Consider the following 22,142-nt stretch of genomic DNA (forward strand, 5'->3'; position numbering starts at 1 on the left):
AAAAGGGCCTGAAATGAGAAAATCATTTCCATGCTGACTGAATTAAAAGAACAAAAGAGCTCCTTGCAGTTGCAGCATTCAATTTGTCGGGAAAAAAGGAAGCCACTTAATGGCTCACAATAGATCTGAGCAGACAGATGAAATTTAAAACTTCAGCATGAGTGCGATTAGCAGCGAAACATATTCTAAATCATTTCCTCCATATGCATAATTTTGTTTGATTGTTTAGTTCTGTGTTTTACAAAAACGCTGGGCTAGATGCTATCTTCAAACTGTCTTGACTTTTCATTTTGCAAAATCACAGAACAGTTTCTCATTGTATGTTAATGTCCTTGGTGACAATATAAATTGAACAAAACAAGTGTGGCTCATGTTTTCCTTTCACCTTTGGTTTTCAAAAGTGAATGTGTAAACAGAGGTTAATTTGTGGAAACTAGGATTGCAAAGTAATCTTCTACCAAACAACTTGTAATTCAAAATTAAATAGATTATAGACAACAGAAGTACTTTGACATGGGGTAAAAAACCAATTATTGCACCCAGAGGCTGAAAATAAACTGCATGTTAAAGTCAAATGTCATCACTGATGTCTTCTTTGGTTTACAAGATAGCATTATTATCACTAAAAGCAACACCGTTAAGACGGCAGTTTCCAAATGTATGTTCTTTTTACATTTTTGTTCAATTAACTATAGTTTTACTTGTTCTGACTTATAAATTCCTGAGTTAAATTGAATTTGAAATTGATGTCAAAAAAATGATCACTTAATAAGCAAAGCTAACTTTTAGATATAAATACCATATAGCAGTGAAGATTCTCTAGAATTTCATCTCTTTTTTTTTTGTTTTCCAATTTTATAAGAAAAGTCTAAATGTCTAAACCATATATGGAAAACAGAATTGATTTTCATGAACGGATTGAATGTTTGTTTTTGATGGGGATTTTTCTCCTGCCAATGTTAATTTTCAGTGCCTAAAAATAAAGAGTAAAAGCAAAAGTCTTAGTTTTTAATTACTCTAAATTCACAGTTTCATTTTCCATGCCTAAGCTTCTTTTAAGAAAGCTTTTTTGTTTAAAGTGGCCCTTCAGACTTTTAACCTCTCATCTTGACTCCTAATTTAAATGAAGAAAATTCACTCCTTCTGTTCTTGAAACATTCTTTGCCAAGTGTTGAGGTGCAATGTAAATTGAGCAAAAATTGTAGAACAAATCAAAAGAAAAACAATTACTGTGAGATACTTTGAGATTCAAGACTTGGGGTACATTACTACTTAATTTGCTAAGTGTAATTTCCCCAGAGAAAAAACCCAAGGTATTCTAAGGATAATAAAAGCACAAGTGATCTCCTCAACAGCTTCCATTTTCTTGACTAAATGAGGTAAGAGTTTTTTATATAAAAAGAAACTATAAAGCTTGTGGATGTTTTAACAAAATCAACGTAGTGTAACTTTGCTGACAGCTTGTCACATTTCACTGACTGTCTGTCTGGGGTACCGCGATAACATCTGCATTCACTCAGTATGAGAGCCGAACATAAGACAAAAAAGTGGGCCCTGCCACGGACGGCTCCATCAGTCTGTCAGTTCTGACATGTCATCTGAATTTTTTGAATCACTAAACACTTTTGAGACTCTGGTACTTATTATCTTTTCTTAGTTTCTATACTCGCTCAGCAATGCTGGAAAATGTAAAATCTGCAAGCAAGGTAGTGGACGTCCCAGGCTTTTTGTTGTCTAATCCGTAGGCCCTCATTCATGCTCACTGTTAATCTCTTAAGACATTATAAAACTGTTAGACAAAGAAATGTGAATACCTCTGCTTCTTTTGAGAATGGGAGGAAACCAAGGAAAATCGGGATCATGCTAAGCTATTCTTTTCACTATGAAAATGGTAACTTAAACCTGTTGCATCAAATTATCTATAATTCCCCACGCTAAGGCAAATGTTTTTGAAGAATGAACGAGAGTAGTGTCACATAAAGAGAAAAATGATCACAGAATTTTCAAAATCTGCCAAATTTGATGTCAACAGAGCATTGAGATCCTTGTTGCCGCATTTCTGTTTCTATTTTTTATGCCATGGTACATGACATATGGTTAAGAGGCTTTCATAAAAGCTCATAAAAAAGCTTACCAATACCCACTAGTAATCATTAAATAGTTTAGATAATTTTACTCTTTATTAGGAATCCTGGGAACACTAAGAGCTATATAACAATAGCCTTAAAATGTGGCTAACATTCATTAAAATGCTACACATCACAGATTTTAATGAGCAATTTTATCCTCAAAACTAGAAAACTTTACAGCATTTTTCCTTAAAAGGTCAAATATAAATAGACCCTCAGAGCTAGAGAGAATACTTACATGAACCACATAAAAGAGCAAAGCTGCGTTTCTACCTCCTGTTTGCAGTCAGTCATTCAGGACATTAAGTTAAAACTACATGCATTTGTTTTCCAAGAAACCAAGACATAAGGAAGAGAGAAAATAATATTACAATTAAAAGGCAATTTTTTTTCTGGACCTCAGATACCTAGTTACCTTCCTCATAAGCACATGCTTAACACCTGCAAATAATTTCAGGTATAGACAAATGCCCTGCAAGGGACTAACTACAGGTGTGCTTCCCACCTGCATCCTCAAAAAAAAAGACTAACTGTGCCTCAGATGGTCAAATCCTACGAATATTTGCTCTGAAGGAAGGTGACACATATATTAAATAGATAATTAATTTAACCAAAACCATTAGGTAAAAGGAGTTACACTGACATTTGCCTAAGGAAAAGAAAGATAAACAAATGAAAACTAGAGAAAATAAAGACAGAAAGAGGGAGGAAAGGAAGCAAAAAGGAAGAGGTGAGGAAAAGAAGTCTATCATTTTTTCACTGCTGTATTCTCTGGGCATTCTGTAAAAACACAAGGTAGACACACCACACACACTTTGAAGTTAATATACTAATTAATTAATAATGAACAAAAATAAGAATGAATTTTGGAACCATGTGTTATTTTATGTACTTTACCAGCACCTTATGTAAATCCAACTTGAAAAACAATTTTGCATGCAAACAAAACCTCCCTAATTATAAGCATGGGTAAATGCACTGGCGCTGGCAAATCCACTACTGCAAACAGAAGACTTTGTGACTATTTCTCACTTTTCTTCTTTTGGCATATTGTCATCTTGTAACTCTCTCAAGAGCTTTGATGTAATGTCATTTGCTTGATGTTTAGTCTGTGCCTAAAATGTCAGCTGTTTATTATTTTTACATTTCAGCGCTAACACAATGGCACTTCAGAATAAAGGGCAGGGTTTCTGACACATCTCAATGACCAAAGGACTTATATTAAATAGAGGTTTCCATTCTTCCTGAAAATACTAGGGCACTCATTTTTTAAAACTTAGACCAGTTTTCATTACTACATAATTTTCTTGTGACATTTTTGTAATCTACCTGTGAGGGGCCCTGTTTCAAATACTGTATCGGGAACCAGCTTATTACATCAAGAACTGTATGCCTTCTTTAGAGCCACAAAAAATCACCTTTTCCTTTTACAGAACAGAAGACCAAGATGGTAGAAGGGTTTTGAGCCCTAGGACAAGCAGACAAAAATATAACTGTCCCAAAGGCAGTCTCTCTCCTTTCTAAACTGCTAAGCTTAAGGGCCTCCTAGGGAGGAAGAATTTAGGGCCTACACGAAAATTAACAGGTACTATTTAATGCATGAGAGAGTAAATATAGATAAAGTTTTCCAGGAGAACTGAATAAACTTATAAGACTTATAACAAAGTTAAAAACATAAGTGGCTTTCAAAAGGATAACAGACAAATCCACAGCAACAGAATCTTGGTGAGGAATAGCTGATGGTAGAAATACTATCTCATTTGTGCTAAATTTTTAACCCTTACCGATGTGGGTAATGAATTCTAACATCCTACTGTGGCAATTAGTACTTCTTTTTCATCTATTTTTCTCAACTGGAACTAACTAATCCTCCAGCCTCATACCAACTCTACTAAATCTATTCTACCAGAATTTGGTTTAAAAACAGTCATGTTCAACTATGTCTATAGCACATATCACATCATAATTTTGCCTTTCTTTATAAAAGTTTTAATATTTTAAGTGTCACCTTACCTGATTATAGTAACTTCATCCTATTTCATGGAAACTGAAGGTGAAATAACTTCTTTTTCTTTTCTCAACACAACTTAGAGAATTGCAATTGGCAATCAGTGCTCTGAGGTGCTTAGTTGGACTATACATAGAAACCAAAACTCTTCAACTATACTTTACAACTGTATCTTAGATTCTCAGTGAGATTCATAACAGATCTGTGGAGCAGAAACTAAAGTCAATTGGAGATCTATGTTTCTATCAATCAGTTATGGTAGGTGAGTAGGGAATCAAACTTCAAATGAACACTTGAGTGAAGCCCATGAAGTGACATTATATACCACCTCACTATAGTACCTTTGGTAATGTGCCTAAAAAATCAGTGTTCAGGGGTCCATATTGGAGCTCTATAATTTGAATCATAACAACTCATGATTTCATCAAGTGCTTTCTGTATTTTTAACCTGGCTTATCTATACTCAAACTCAACTATTCTTCAACCTTTATATTGCTGACAATATTCTATAGAATGAATATCTTCAAAGGAGAATCTCCATGCTTTGGAAGATACAAGGAAAGTGAAAATTCTCTTGTTAAAATTATATTCACATCTGGTATTCTCAAGATTGATGCCTTTTCCAAGATTAAAAAAAGGCTCTAACTTCTTATTAAACATTCCAATTAAATGCATTACTAAATCCACACGGTTCTCAATGGAAGCCCCTGCATGAAGAGAGACCTTAGGATATAGCAGAGTTTGAGTAGGTAAAGAATCACAGCATGTGGTAGTTTTGTGACAATTTAGTTCATACTGCAGATGCTAGCAGACATTAACGTTCAGTCTTAATGGTTAGGAGAACTGAAAGGAGTTAACTACACTCCAGGGAAACCAGAGCCTCCTATAACTGGTCTTGCCCTTCAAGTTCTTCCTTGAGGAAGCATCTACCTACACTCAGGCAAACTCAACTTTGGGCTACTGTTACTTTCAACCACAAATCCTTAACCACATAATTCAAGTATACCCCTTCTAATATCCTGTGAGTTGGGCAGCTTGCCCTCCATTTCCAGTAGCATATATTTTGGAATTTCTCTGTAAGAAAAAAGCTCCCACAATTTTTGACATTTCTTAGGGTTCAAAGGCAATGATGAACAGCCATAGCTTTAGATGTGAAAAGCTGTAATAGATCTTCTGTAGAGTCTGAATCTATGAATCCCCAAATTTCTGCCCAGAAAGTCCAAGGACTCACTCGACAACCAGGTACCATAATTAAAGAAAAATTTAAGAATAAACAAATGACTGTACAAAAAGATTAGATGTATTACCACTTATCTGAAATACTTCCATACACTTTATCGCAATATATTTAGTTATGATATTATTCTCAGTGACTCACAGCCATTCTCATTTAACAGGCCATTGATGGAGAAGAGCCCAGGGGGAAAAAAAAGCAAATTCACAGGATGGCCAGGGTTGTTACTTCATATGGAATAAGGTCAACATCTTGTTAATGGGCAGAGTATGCCTTCTTCATTTAAGATTAAACACTGATGCCTTGGGAAGATACTTGCTGTCACGAGGCATATTTGTTATTAGGTTATTCTGAAAGATACCATGTCAGTCCATATTGAAGAAGAGAATGAACTAGAATAAAAGCATGCGGATCTTCCCCTAGTTCTCTAAACCAGATCATACTTCTCCATGCTAGAGAAAACCAGCTAGATTACACTCTGGCTGAAGCCTGAGGAGGCAGAGTTTACAAGACACAAGAGTGTTGGGGGCCAAATTAAGGGGTAGTAAAAAAGTAAGAAAAGAGATAACCTTAAAAGGGAGGGCTTGGAAGAGAGCTTTCTTTCATGGAGTTAGGGATGAAGAAGAACACTTTATGAAGGTTTAAATATACAGCTCTTACCTCTCTCAACCCTGCTGCACCACACTACAAGAACATAAATTAATTAGACACGAAGCCAAAACCCCTAGTCCTCCTCCTGTGCACTGTTGAGGGACACTTACTAAAGTCTTCAGCAAAAGAACCATTTAAACATGAATCAATGTTTCAAATATGTTAGGTCTAGTGAAGGCCACTTCCCAGTGGTATTCAGAAAGGGGACAATATTTAATTCTAGGTGTGGTGGCTCTGCCAACCTCAAGAGCTCTAACCCAAAAGAATGAATTCCACAATCCTTCCTTCACAAGGATAAAAAGAGCACCCTCGACTTTGGAAGAATGATGGTGATGATGATTATTAAAATCAATTTGCTTTGAGGTGCTCACTACAGTTTACCAAGCCCTGCTCTAAGCTCTTCACAACACTTTACAATGAAATATTCATATTTAATATTCACAAAAATTCTATGAGGTAGATCCTATTGTTAATACCATTTAAAAGATGAGGAAATTGAGGCAAGAAGTGGTTAAGTACTTGCTTAAGGTCACGAAGCTAGTCAGTGGTAGAGAATTTGAACACAGTCCATGAATCTCTAGAACTCCTGCTCTTGGTCCCTGTGTTATACTGCCTCTTTTGCTGTTGTTGACAAAAGTCCACTACAGCCATGCTACATTTGAGAGGATCAAATGCAATATTGAGGCTGAACTAAAGTCATACCCCGAGAAAGAATGCAGTTCATACCTATATCTTTTCAAAGATGGCGAGGAATAGAATTCTCTCTCTAAACAATTTACTTTCCTCTTAAAACAAAGCTTTGGTCTTAAGCCACCTTCTCTGCTAACACATAAAACGCAGAGAGAGATGCATCTATCAAAGGTGCTTTGATTTCAGATATACAAAACACAACTAGACACTAGTTTCACACAGGAGAAATGATAAAACAAGTATCTATTTTCTATGTAATTTAAAGTTAACTTGTAGTCTTCTCAAAACATACCCCAATATATTAGGTTGGTGTAAAAGTAATTGCGGTTTTGCCATTAAAAGTAATGATTTTGGAGGTTTTGTTTATTGTTGGTGGTGGGCTTTTCTCAACAACAACAATAAATTAAAACCTCCAAAACCGTGACAATATAGAACATGCCCATAAGGATGAAAAGAACTAAAGAGCAGGTGTAAGAGACAGAATTCGAAGACTCATAGAGTTACAGCTACAAGAGACCTGAGTGAGACTTCAGAGGGCAAAGTCAAATGACTTTTCCAAGGTCCCAAGTCTGACTTGTGCAAAAATTCAAGGTTCCTGGCACCCAGCCCAGTGTTCATTCCAGTGTATCACACAGCCTCCCTGAAACACAAACCACTAGACATATGGCAAAGAAGCAAGCGAGGGAGCTATGCCACATGAATGGCCAGATTGTTGAGGAAAGAGGGGTGGGGGCTAGGAGTAAAGGCCTGAAGGATAATATGGTTTTACAGAAATCTATTTGCAAGTAGATACTGCGGTTACCAATGTGGCTGCCCAAGAGAAAGAACAACTGACTGACAGCAGGAACAAAGGCATGGACAGTCTCACAAAGACAGACACAAGAGTCACAGTGCTTCGTGTATATCACGAATACACTTCATCAAGTTGAGACCAAGAATAACAGTGAGGAAAAGCCCACCATACACAAGGGCCCCTTTATTCTTGGGGCTTTCCTGTTTCACACACACTTTACCTGATGAAACATTAGACCTTTTGCTTCCATTTCTGTGGGATCCTTTTGATTTTTCCGCATTTAACTAGCACATTTCGTGACTATTTAGTGTTCCTATTTTTTTGCAAATTAATGTGCTGTGTACACTGATGACATATTCGGAAGTTAATGAAATCAGATGAAAATCGCTTAGATTAAAATTTCCCCATTTCTTCACTACCCTGTATGCCACCTACTGTTCAGCCACGAAATACCGCAGCTCATGCATCAACAAAACTTCATATTAATATTCTCTGAGGTGGAAAGACTCTATTGGCCATTTTTTTCCCTCCTGTCCTTTGCTTCCAACTGTGTTTAGCTTTGAAACCCTCTGACAAATGGCCATTATTCTCTGGGCTACTAAAAAATTTCTAAACTTTAGAGGAAATGTATTTGGTCCAAAGCCCAAGGGAATAGGCTTGTTGAATTAAATGATAAATATATGCATTTAAGGTCATTAGAGACTTTATCTCCTGTGAAGGCTATATTTGTCAGATTGATATAATTTCTCTCAACTGAGTACTTAACTCCATCGGCCAACATTATTACAATTATTCCTTTCCCTTTAAGTGGGAGACTTCTGGCTAACAACACGTGCGCTCTTTCTGGTGCTGCTTCTTGAGCGATCAAGGCACACCTTTGTTTCATTTAGTATGCAATTTTCACCTCTGACCCAAGAAATGAGTCCTGGGCTTCCTGAACTTTATTGCCTGTTAATAGACTGCTGGCTCTCTTTTCAGCAGTAATAGAAATGGTGGAGAGGCATTTCATTTAAGAGGCTGGCAGACTGCAGCCTGAAAGACAATGTCAGAATTAAAAGTCAGCCTGGCCGAAAAACCGTATAAAGACCACAGTGACATGAAAGAGGAAGTTTTCCGTATTCCACCCCCAGACTGAACACTCAGTATATAAATAAGAACAGCATCCCAGATCTCATTATTTTCCCACCACACAATGGCAGACACTCTGAATGGTGCTAAGTGATTGATCTAGTAATTCATCTTCAACTTACACCTATCTACATATTTTGTTTCTCCTCATTAAACTGGAGACATCAGTGACAAACTTATGAAGTGGTAGTCTTTGCCTTCATAAAATACACACAGATGCTCATCAGAGGCTCTTTCCTGCTTGCTTCTTAGTGACACATGTTTATAATTTTGTCTGTATTGCGTTTGCTGTGGTTTACTCGTAAGTACATCTGTTCAATTAAAATGGGAACGTGTGACATGGCCTGTACTCAGCAACTTTTGAGCTTGTTAATGAAATGTTCTAAGGTTCCTGCCTTAGCTCTTTATTTGCAAAAGGGTTTCATTCCACAGAGTTCCAACGATTGAAAAGTACAAATAAAAATACCCTTTAAAACACATACAAAGAAGTCGACTGTTTTGTTAATAGTTAAGAAAGGACATTATTACTGCATAAGGACATTATTTTACATGAAAAGACATTATTAAAAATGATTTACTGCCTCATGTTTGGAAACTTACAGGAAAAGTCTGATAATATATTAAACTTGTTTATTACAGCTTCATCTAATTTTGAATAATACTACTTTTTCCTTTGACAAGTGCAATAAACTCTACTGGTATAGACATAGGTTGATTATCACGAGTCAACTGTGTGCTTAAAGAAACATGCCCAAACAATCAGCTTTTGACAGCTGCATCTCCAGTTATTTACACTCACCATCATGGTAATAACTCACCATTTCTATATTAATAAGGCAGTGAAATTTATTATGATGGTATTGAAAAGTTATTAAGTACTGCATCCCAAGTGACAAAGTACCACAGCACTGTCACTATCCAAAAGCAGTTGCCCATTCATCACTTGCCTTTCCAGATGGTCCTGCATCTTTATCGCTCCCAGGTTGGTGACATCACCTGTTCACCCACTCAAAATTGATGATGAAAGCAAACAGATCTTTCTTACTTACATTTACCAAATCAATTTAATTTTTACAGGCCATGGCTTCATGACATATTGACTGTTTTCCTTAATGGCATCTACCGTATTTAATGCAAGGATGTCTTCTTTGATTCCTGGCTCGCATAATGTGTCATTTTATAATAAATTTTTTCTAACATATTTACTTAATGGAAAGAATTATGATTGCTTGTCAGTTCTCTTATTAAACATAATGATAATTCTTTTTCTTCTTGAGTATCATCCATTGGGCAACAAATCTATTTTTATCTCTCCTTGTCTGTTACAGGAGATAATGACTTGGATATAAAGTAAGCTCTAGGCAAGTGCTAGACATGTCGCTGACCCTTCTCAATCCTGGGGCTCAATGTAAGGGTTTTATCTTATTTATTTGTTACTATAGAAGAACTATAGTCTTAAGGGATGCTCTAATTAACATATCAGCAATAGCTAAAGACAGATATGAAATAGCATTGCAAAAGGATAACAGACGTAAAACTGATTTTAACAGTTCATATGATGTTTAATCTTTACTTCCCTGGGCTAGTATAGTTGCTTCTCTTCAGCTAGTGACTCTATATCAACTGCATGTTAAAATACATATCTGCATTATAAAAGTTAAGATGCAGGTACAGAGACTAGTCTACTGACTATCCGATACTCACATGTGACACCTCCTTTCCCCAAGTATGATTTATAGATCCCATCTGCTGCTCTTTGGAACAAATGCTTCTCTGACCTGTGTCACCATGGCACTGTGGTACATTTCTATTACCTAAGGGAATTAGCAATTAGATTTACTTTTGGAGATGAAGGCAAAATGGCATCAAGCTTCTGTATTTCTATTTAATATCCATACTATATGGGTGTGTTCTGGGGCAATATCCCTGACTCATTCCTCACCAGTGCTTATATTCAGAGAGGTGTGGGAGTCCAGAGGGAAAACCACTATGTGGCCTCCCTTCCCCCTAAGCCCCCACCTGTGCAAGTAAATGTGTATGCAAGGAAAAGCAACATCAAATAAACTCCATGTGACACTCAAAAGAGAAAAATTGGGAAAGGGTCTGTGACAAAGGAAAACTGAGTAATCTAAGGTGCGTGTTTCTGTTTCTTTAGATATTTATCTATCAAACATCTATTTCTTTAGATATCATGACCTAGCCAAGAGAAGCCTTAGTAAGGTAATGGAGAGAGAGGACTGGAAAAGGTTAACTGGCTTCAGCCCTACACTGCTGACTTAGACTGACAGCAATTGCATTCCTTCTCTTACTATCTGGTTCTCTCAAAGAGTGTCACTGTAGCTAATCTCTCCCCACCCTTCACTAAGGCTAGATGAGGTCTGGAATGACCTTCAGGTTTACCTTGCCCTATACTGAACTGGTTGGGTCCCAGGATTGGTGACTTCCTGGGGAGATTCCAGGAAGATGGAAGAACTCCATACAGGATCACTCTCCATCTGTGCTCCTACTGTTTAGTCTCAATCATGTGAGCAGAAATTTATACGTCAACAACAGCACTCTAGGATGGCTTATATCCCTTTGGAAACCAGGTCCAGGATTTCCTACATCCCTATAATTGCAATAATACCACCTCAAACTAGGAAAAAAAAAAAAAACTTGAGTTCAAAGCCAGGTAACCTGCTCCTACCTGTATACTACATTCACATAAGAAGACTCATACTCATCTGAAAAAATGCTTCATGCTCATCTGTGATGAGTTTATCCTAATTCATTGGTTAGTCAGAGTCTTTCCCTTGGGTGAGGCTTCCAGGAAAACAGGGATTCAGGCCAGTAATGTTGCGAGACCAACAAGAAATACCTTTTTTTGAGGGCAGCTGGCCTCTGTGCCAGGGTGGAGATTCTATGCTGGCATCACACACCTGCTGAATTCCTACCACAAGAATCTAAACAACGAAAAAAGAAAAAACAAATCATGCACACCTGTGGCTGCCAACCAGTGAGGTTTCATTGCCATGCCATGCACACCTGGGAAGTCTGTGAGGTCAGCTGCAGTGTCAGAGGAAAACAACACTCTCAGCCAGTTGGTAGGAGGCACAAAGCATCCACCTCCCATGGGTCTGTGACATGAACTGACTGGCCAATAGCCATAGAAAGTACATACACACACATCTTCTATGAAAGGAAAACCCTAAGTGTAGGCATGGCAAGAATAAAAGAGATTTCAGAGCAGAGGTTAACTGTAATCATCATCTGCTGCCCACTGTGCCCCCAGGAAGAAGGAATCTTCCTGAATCAACTCTTAGGTCCTCCTTTATTAGCCAAATCCAGATGCTGGGTAATCCAAAGAACAGAAAAAGACTATATTGAATAGATGTCTCCGTATGACTGAAAAAACAGAAATGCAGAGTGCTGGATTATGAGGAGAGTGAGAATTTTGAGAGGAGAGAGTCTGAAAGCAGCACCTGCTGGATGTGTGAGATACTGAAAGACTAAGAAAATGAATTGCAGAAATACATAGGGATAGTGGGTTTAAGTTTTGCATAACATTAGACATGGAATTCCCCTGTGATGTTTCTGGAAAAGATGTGATTTGTTTTTTAATTTTTTTTTGTGGGGGTGGGCAGAAGTTGATGGGCCTTAAACAAATTTTTTTGTAGTTACTGCCAAGGTGTAACTATAAGGCACCCAGATTTATATGCTTACCTAAAGAAAGCATCAGGTATCAAGTGCAGTACTGGTAGATTCCAAAATGATAAATATTTAAAAGCAAGAAGGCATGTGTATTTGCCTGTGTGTGTCATAGGGGATGGTATACAAGATTGTGCAGTTTGGGTTCTAGACACATTGTTTCTGTATCAGGTGACATTCTATGGCTGACTTTCTAGGATTAGATTAAGAAGCATAAACAAATTATTTTCTGTATCTTCAGCAGCACTCCACTGGTGGAATAGAAGTCTGGTCTGAAAGCTGGTGGAATAAATGCTCAACAGTGTAAAGGGGCTGGATCTGCAAGTAGTCTATTGGCAGTGGGTGGCATGGCCCACAATAATACAATTAACTTTCAATTGTTCTTGAAGCTGATTGTCTGGTTCCTAGGCATGTATATCCCTCTGAGAAGATACCTCTGAGATCTCCTTAGGTCATGTGGACCCAGCTCACATTATGCTGTGGAGCACTTCAGTGAGATAAGCTATTTCTACGAAATGTTTGCCTTAGCGTCCATCAGTGCAAGCAAGTATCTTTTTTAAACAAAGGTACTGTCAAATTTCTTGTGCTTTATGAACATCTTATATCAAATATCAATTCTAAAGACATAGCTTTTGGTGTCTATTTGCACACGTCTTTTTATATTATTCCTTGTTCTAATGATAGTTGACCAATTCTTGCCCTTTGTGATTTTTTAGCTTGACAATTCTACTAATTAACATGCAGAAAATAATCTTAAAAACACACAACATTTTACCAATCTTCAGTTTCGGTTACATCATGAAAGACCAAAAGAGGTTCTAGGGCAAAAGTGAGCATAGTATTTATTTACTGAATTTGCCTATAGCTGAAATAATTCATTTTAAAAATCACTACCTTGGACAGAATTATGTACAAAGAGAAGCATTTTATCAAAATGATTGTATGATTCTATCAATGTAAATAAACTTTGAGATGTTAAGATACTACATTAATAAAAATTTTTATTTATCATTCAAATGGAATAGTGTACAGTTCCCCTCCTACTCCCCATTTTTTCATGCTACCTACTTATCATTATTGGAACAAATTCTCTTCATGTTGTTACCTTCACTTGATGAACGAACTAGGGAGCAAAGAAGCTGAACCAACTCCTATCCTTCTAAGATAGATTTGAATTGGTTATTTCCTATTACTTCTCACTGCTTCTTAATTTATCCTCAAGGAAAAGACATAGAGAATAGAATATTCTGAAGCAGTGGTCTCAATTAAGTATTCTAGAATATTAAGCATCATAAAGAATCTCTGTCCCTGTAATTGCCAAATCCTAGACAACTGTCAAAACTGTTAAAAGAGGCTCTTTCCTGAATATTTTATTGTGAGTTTTACTATTGACTTAGTGGCTAAAGAGGGAAGCAATAATCATGCAAGTATGGGGGTTAATAATAAGAAAGAAACTCACGAGGGTTTGTTTTGGGATAAACAATTTATATGAGGTTTCCTAACCGGAAGAAAAATCACCCAACATTCCTTTGAAAAACGATTGATTCACATTCAAATTCTGCTTGATCACCAAGGCAGACAGAACAAAACAGAAGACTCCTCATACTTGAGGAAATTTTCTTAAATTTGGACATCAAACTTTCCCACATCACCAACTTCACTTTGGAAGTACTAGAGGTTGCCCAAACAGCAATAAGAGTAACAGACATGCTGGACTTCATTGACACCTTTCATAGAAGAAAGAATAAGGCGAGCAAGCCTCATGGTATGGACAGAGCATATGTGAATGTAGGAAAGGGGACAGCTGACCTTTCCGTAAGAAAGAAGGTCCCTCTTGAGCCCAGGTCAAAACCAGAGATAGTCCATGGTGCTTCTGGAGGGTAAATGTCTATAAACTTGATTGCAGCCTCTTTTTTTGTTTTTTTGGTGTTTTTTTTTTTTTTTTTTTGAGACAGGGTCTTGCTTTGTTGCCCAGGCTGGAATGCATCAGGATGAATACGGCTCACTGCATCCTTGACCTCCTGGGTTCAAGCAATCTTCCTGCCTCAGTCTCCCAAGTAGCTGGGACTACACGTATGTGTCACCATGCCAGGCTAATTTTTAATTTATTTTTTGTAAAAATGGGGTCTCACCATGTGGCCCAGGCTGGTCTCAAACTCCTGGGCTCAATTGATTCTCCCACCTCAGCCACCCAAAGTGCTGGAATTACAGGCATGAACCACCTCACTCAGCCTTCTTTTTTTATTTCATTATATTCTAAGAGAATCTGTAATATTTCCTTGGGCACTAATGACGTTCAAACTCAGGGTCCCATTAACTAATCCTCACTTCTCTTGGCGTTTTCTCTGTTTTTAATTCCTCACAAGATAAAATTGAATATCCAAACTATATTTACTATTTTAAAAACAATATTGCAAAGCTTAATAAATACTTTGTAATGTAGGCTTTTATAGTAATACACATTTATTATTATATTACATTTCTCTTTCTTAACTACACATCAAAGACAATCTTTTGGATAGCTGGTAGTCTTCCTCCTCATTTTCAAACCATTAAGACTTCACTTCTTAGTTATCTAGTGTTAAGAGTATGCAACTCGTCAAGTGCACTTGCTTTCTCGTAAATAAATTAAACTTTTTCCCTGAAATAAATGCCAAACCAGTCAAAATTCATTTTGTGCCCAAGCTGACCTAAAGGGACTTAGGGGAGAAATATTGTTATTCAAAGACATCTAGTGCAACTGGAATAAAAACATACACATAGACCGATGGAACTGAATACAAAGTCGAGAAACAAAGCCACACATATACAGCCAACCGATCTTCAAGAAAGGCGCCAACAACACACAATGGGGAAAGGGTAGTCTCTTCAATAAATGGTGCTGAGAAAACTGAATATCTAACTCCAAAAAATAAAATTTGATCCTTACTTATCACACACCATACAAAAAACTCAACTCAAAATGGATTAAAGACTTAAACCTACAACCTGAAATCATAAAACTTACAGAGAAAAATATAGGAGAAAGACTCCATGACATTGGTCTTGGCAATAATTTTTTTTTAATATGACCCCAAAAGCATAGGCAATAAAAGCAAAAATAAACATGTGGGACTATATCTAACTAAAAAGTTTCTGCAAAGCAAAAGAAACAATCAACAAAAACAAAGAAAACCTATGGAATGGGAGAAAATATTTGCAAACCATATATCTGGTAAGGGGCCAATATCCAAAAATATATAAGGAACTCATATAACTCAATAGCAAAAAACATTAAAAATAAAATAACTCAATTTAAATATGGGAAAAAAGACCTGAATAGATGTTTTTTCAAAGAAGACATACAATAGCCATCAAGTGTATGAAATGATACTGAATATCACCAGTCATCATGGAAATGCAAATCAAAAAACCACAATGAGATATCACCTCTCAACTGTTAGAATGACTGAAGATGTGGAGAAAAGGGACTCTTTATATGCTATTGGTAGGAATTTAAACTCGAATAGCCATTAGGGAATACAGTATAAAGAGTCCTCAAAAATTAAAAATACAACTCCTTTATGATCCAGCAATCACACTTCTGTGTATATTTCCAAAGTAAATAAAATCATCATCTCAATGAGACGTCTACACTCACATAGTCATTGATTACAACATTATCAACAGTAGCCAAAATATAGAAACAACCTGAGTGCGAAGGATGAATATTTTAAAATGTGGTACATACACAATGGAATACTATTTAGCTTTTTAAAAGAAAACCCTGCCATTTGGGATAATGTGGACAAACCTGGAGGATATTATGCTAAGTGAAATAAGCCAAACACAAAAAGACAAATACTGCATGATTGCACTTATATGTGGAATCTAAAGTAAAAAATGATAGGAACAGAGAGTAGAATGGTTGTTCCCAAGAACTAGGAGGTAGGGGAAATGGGGAGATGTTGGTTAAAGAGTACAAACTGGCACTTGTAAGTTGAATAAATTCTGGAGACCTAATATACAGCATTGCGTCTATAGTTAATAATAATGTATTGTATACATGAAATTTGCTAAGGGAGTAGATCTTAAGTATTTTCACCACACACACACACACACACACACACACAGGTAACTACATGAGGTGATGGGTATCTTAATTAGCTTGATTGTGGTAATCATTTTACAATGTATATGTATATCAAAACATCATGTTGTACACCTTGAACGTATACAATTACTATTTGCCAATTATACCTCCATAAAGCCAAAAAATAAAAAATAAAACAAACACAAGAAATCTGTTGCATATCTCTAAAATCTCAAATTATTTCATTCTTCTTCATTATCAAGCACACATTATTTGTCAGCCTCCTGATGCTGACCACAGTTGTTAGGTATCTTAAAAGTGCAATGTTGCTGTTGTTGCCATTTTAATGAATATTCATGTCTTAGTTAACATAGATTGCCTGTTTCAATATGTAAGGTGTCACTGCAGAATCTAAAATCAAACTTAAAAGTGTGAGAACTATTTATTTTTAAAATGACACAAGGAAGCACATCTTCATTGTAATATCACATTTTAGGATTACATTGTTGGAACATAATGTATTGCCCAAGCATTGCTTCAAAATTAGTTAATGAATTTCTGACTCCAGTGTAATCTGTTTCCACTATTCCTTTCCACCTATTTAACACAGCATAACACACTCTCTACTCATGTCATTATGTTCTATGTGTAAATGTATGTATGTTTGAAAGAAGAAAACTAAGTTCACAGCCACTATTTTAACTGATTAAACTAATTTGGAGCAATTCTGGCTGAGATGAACACAATGCCAGGTCTGGCACATGACAGGTGCATCATCAACTGACTTATACTTGCAGAGTTTTGTAATGGCCAATGATAATAAAGATCGGCAAAGAAAATGTGCTACAAGGCAATATTTTAAAGAAGCAAAACTTTTTACTTTTCAATGGCCTGTCTCAGAGTATTAAAAACTAAGCCACCTAAATTGTTCTTTCGCGTAAACAAGAAGTTTGTGATCTCTCCTGAATCCTCGTTTTCAATGGTCAGTGCTCCCATTTCAAACAAACCCAGAGTCAAATAATTAGACCATCCAGAGATAACTGAACTTCTAGGAAACAAGAAATTGGAAAAAGAGCAATAACTTATAAAAATCAATCAATAAAATATAATAATTGGCCTTTGCCCTATCTAAGAACCCTATGCTAGAGCTGCATTTTAGCCAAGCTGCTGCTGCTGTCGTCTTGTTAACATTTATTGGGTTCTTCTACCAGCTCTGTGCTAAGCTCCCAACACACAATGTCACATTTTACCCTTACAACAACTCTAATTGGTTAGATACAATTATTATTCCTACGTGACATGTAAATAAACTGAGGGGCCGATAATTAATTAAAATTTCCCAAATCACTCAAGCCCACAGGACACCTGAGGAGGACTTGAGCCCAGGAAGTCTCACTCCAGAAGAAGCCTGTTTCTCACTGCTCCGCATGCAGTTACGATGTTGTTACATTGTGGCCACTTTTAGAAGGAAACATGAGAAAAACCTCATCTTGAACCAACAGAACTCTAAAAAATTATTTTCTACTCAGTAATTTTAATCAATCCATAACTCTAAAGTTCATAACCTGAGAAAAAGCTTTCTATCACTAATTATTTTCAAGTCCTTTAGACAAGCACATTCCAAGTCTTTAAAGATCTTTTTGTTGGAGAGAAGTCACATGCATTGTGAGGTGGCAATTGCTGCCAAACTCTAGTATTATTTTTAAAGTTTCTCTTGGTTGGATAAATACCGGTTTGAGAGAAAATCATACAAATGATGTTTCTGGTATCTATAGCTTATTTTTACCAGACCATATATTTTGGTCTATAAATTATATTTTCAAAAGCATCTTATTTCTCTAACATATAAACAAAGGATTTTCCAAAGTATCTTACTTGGGAAATATATTTAATTTTTGTATTACTTAAATAAAGTTCAGAAAGATGGCCCCTATTTATAATGTTATCTTTGATCTTTCTCTTTTAAAAACTTTCTTTGAAGAGTCTACCAAATTTTCTACGCAATTCTGATTATATAACAACTAATGATGTGGGGCAGTTTTTTCTGAAGTTTTTATTTTTAATTTTTGTAGGTACATAGTACGCATATATATTCATGAGATATTTTGATAGAAGCATGCAATGCATAATAATCACATCATGGAAAATGGGGTATCATGAGGCAGTTATTATTGACCCATTGACCAAATAAAAAGCAGGGGCCAATCAATCAGAGTAGTTTCCCTAGAATCACACAGTTAGTGACAGAAGCAAGATTGGATTACACATGTCTAAATTCCAGATCCTAGATTTTTCCATGGACTACTTCAGCTCTCATTCCTTGCCTCCTCTTTCAGAGTCACATAATCCTATATTCATCCATCCATTCTTTCATTTATCCATTCATTCACTCATTTATTTATTGAGCAATTATTTGTTGAATGTCTGTGTTATAGACTGAACGTGTGTGTCCTCCTAAAATCCATATATTGAAGCCCTAACCCCCATTACGGCTATATTTGGAAATAGGGCCATTAGGATATAATTAAGGTTAAATAAGGTCACAAGAGAGGGTCACCAATCCAATAGAATTAGTGTCCTTATATTAATAAGGAGAGATAGGAGAAGGCTTGTTCTGTCTCTCTCCCTGTCTCTCTCTCTCCACCCGCCCCAACCCTCTCTCTGCTTATGCACACCAAAGAAAGGCTATATGAGGATGCGATGAGAAGACAGCTGTCTGTAAGCATGGAGGAGAGCCCTCACCAGAAACCAAAGCAGCTGGAATTTTGATCTTGAACTTCTAGCCTCCGGAATTGTGTGAATACAAATTTCTATTGTTTAAGCCACCCAGTTTATGGTATTTTGTTACGGTAGCCCAAGCTGACTAATACAGTCTGCTTATTTCATTTAATGGCACTATTTTCAGAATAGTGCCACAGGGATTAAAAAAAATATATGGAACACAATCAAAACATTGCACTAGGAGAATATACTTTTGCAAGCTCTCAAGAACTCTTGCTTTGTTAGGGAAGCTATGTAAATAATCTGGATACTACACAATGTTTTAGTGTTTTCAGCCCAAGAAGTTCACCCCAGAAGCCTGCTTTCTACTGCTCCGTGTGCAATTCCCACGTTGTCTCATAATGGCTATCTTTAGAAGAAAACATAAGAAAACCCTCATCTTTAGTAAGTGGATCCACCTTTCTTGGTGGGACAAAATTTAGGTAGTAATATATTGTAATTAGAAAGAACGTAAGGCTGGGCATGGTGGCTCATACTTTTAATCCCAGCACTTTGGGGAGCCAAGGTAAGAGGATCACTTGAGGAAAGGAGTTTGAGACCAGCCTGGGCAACATAGTGAGACTCCATCTCTACAAAAGATGTTTTTTTTAATTAGCGAGGCATGGTGGTGGTACACATCTGTAGTCCTAGCTACTTGGGAGACTGAGGCCAGAAAATGGCTTTAGCTCAGCAGTGAGCTTTGATCATACCACCAAACTACTACAGCCTGGGTGACGTAGACAAAGAGAGACCCTGTCTCTAAAGAAAAGAAGAGGAAGAAAGAAAGGTCATAGATGATATCATGGAAGAAGCAAACTTGAGGAATGAATAGAAACTTGCTGAGGATGGGGAAGAAAACAGTTTCCCAGGTAGAAAGAACAGTGTGTATACAGCTAAAGCAGTGTTTAGAGGGAAATTTGTAACACTAAATGCCCACAGGAGAAAGTGGGAAAGATTTAAAATCGACAACTTAACAACACAATTAAAATAACTAGAGAAGCAAGAGCAAACAAATTCAAAAGCTAGCAGAAGACAAGAAATAATCTAAGATCAGAGCACAACTGAAGAAGATAGAAACATGAAAAATCCTTCAAAAAAAATCAATGAATCCAGGAGCTGTTTTTTTAAAAAAAAAATTGACAAAATAGATAGACCACTAGCCAGACTAATAAAGAAGAAAAGAGAGAAGCATCAAGTAGACACAATAAAAAATGATAAAGGACATATCACCACTAATCCCACAGAAATACAGACTATCATCAGAGATACTATAAACACCTCCACGCAAATAAACTAGAAAATCTACAAGAAATGAATAAATTCCTGGACAAATACACCCTCCAAAGTCTAAACCAGGAAGAAGTCAAATCCCTGAATACACCAATAACAAGTTCTGAAAATGAGGCAGTAATTAATAGTCTACCAACCAAAAAAAGCCCAGGACCAGACAGATTCACAGCTGAATTCTACCAAAGGTACAAAGAGGAGCTGGTACCATTCCTTGTGAAACTATTCTAATCAATAGAAAAAGAGGGAATCCTCCCTAACTCATTTTATGAGGCCAGCATCATCCTGATACCAAAACCTGGCAGAGACACAACAAAAAAAGAAAATTTCAGGCCAATATCCCTGACGAATGTTGATGCGAAAATCCTCAATAAAATACTGGCAAACCGAATCCAGCAGCACATCAAAAAGCTTATCCACTATGATCAAGTCGGCTTCATCCCTGGGATGCAAGGCTGGATCAACATACACAAATCAATAAACATAATCCATCACATAAACAGAACCAATGACAAAAACCACAGGATTATCTCCATAGATGCAAAAAAGACCCTCGATAAAATTCAACAGCCATTCATGCTAAAAACTCTCAATAAACTAGGTATTGATGGAACATATCTCAAAATAATAAGAGCTATTTATGACACACCCACAGCCAATATCATACTGAATGGGCAAAAGCTGGATGCATTCCCTTTGAAAACTGGCACAAGACAAGGATGCCCTCTCTCACCACTCCTATTCAACATAGTATTAGAAGTTCTAGCCAGGGCAATCAGGCAAGAGAAAGAAATAAAGAGTATTCGAATAAGAAGAGAGGAAGTTGAATGGTTTCTGTTTGCAGATAACATGATTGTATATTTAGAAAATTCCATCGTCTAAGCCCAAAAACTCTTAAGGTGAAAAGAAACTTCAGCAAAGTCTCAGGATACAACATCAATGCGCAAAAATCACAAGCATTCCTATACACCAATAATAGACAAACAGAGAGCCAAATCATGAGTGAACTCCCATTTACAATTGCTACAAAGAGAATAAAATACCTAGAAATACTACTTACAAGGGATGTGAAGGACCTCTTCAAGGAGAACTACAAACCACTACTCAGGAAAATAAGAGAGGACACAAACAAATGAAAAAAATTTCCATGCCAATGGATAGGAAGAATCAATATCGTGAAATTGGCCATACTGCTCAAAGTAATTTACAGATTCAATGCTAACCCATCCAGCTACCATTGACTTTCCTCACAGAAATAGAAAAAACTACTTTAAATTTCAGGTGGAACCAAAAAGAGCCCGTATAGCCAAGACAATGCTAAGCAAAAAGAACAAAGCTGGAGGCATCACACTACCTGACTTCAAACTATACTACAAGGCTACAGTAACCAAAACAGCATGGTACTGGTGCCAAAACAGATAATATAGACCAATGGAACAGAACAGAGGCCTCAGAAATAACACCACACATCTACAACCATCTGATCTGTGACAAACCTGATAAAAACAAGAAATGGGGAAAGGATTCCCTATTTAATAAATAGTGTTGGGAAAACTGGCAAGCCATATGCAGAAAACTGAAACTGGACCTCTTCCTTACATCCTATACAAAAATTAACTCAAGATAGATTAAGACTTAAATGTAAGACCTAAAACCATAAAAACTCTAGAAGAAAACCTAGGCAATACCATTCAGGACATAGG

The 22,142-nt window shown here is 36.6% G+C and overlaps 1 protein-coding gene and 1 long non-coding RNA gene across 8 annotated transcripts in view; both read right to left on the reverse strand.

The window, feature by feature from the left end:
* MECOM (MDS1 and EVI1 complex locus) overlaps nt 1-22,142 on the reverse strand; it is a 582,105-nt gene that overhangs the window by 274,680 nt on the left and 285,283 nt on the right. The gene's annotated exons all lie outside the window — the stretch shown is intronic.
* Nucleotides 3,026-13,933, reverse strand: LOC129058722 (uncharacterized). Its single transcript, XR_008524045.2, has 3 exons — nt 13,426-13,933; nt 11,491-11,575; nt 3,026-10,447 (listed from the first exon to the last, which is right to left on the reverse strand). It is a non-coding gene; the product is annotated as an uncharacterized LOC129058722 (long non-coding RNA).

Source organism: Pongo abelii, chromosome 2, assembly GCF_028885655.2.
Source record: "Pongo abelii isolate AG06213 chromosome 2, NHGRI_mPonAbe1-v2.0_pri, whole genome shotgun sequence".
NCBI lineage: Eukaryota > Metazoa > Chordata > Mammalia > Primates > Hominidae > Pongo > Pongo abelii.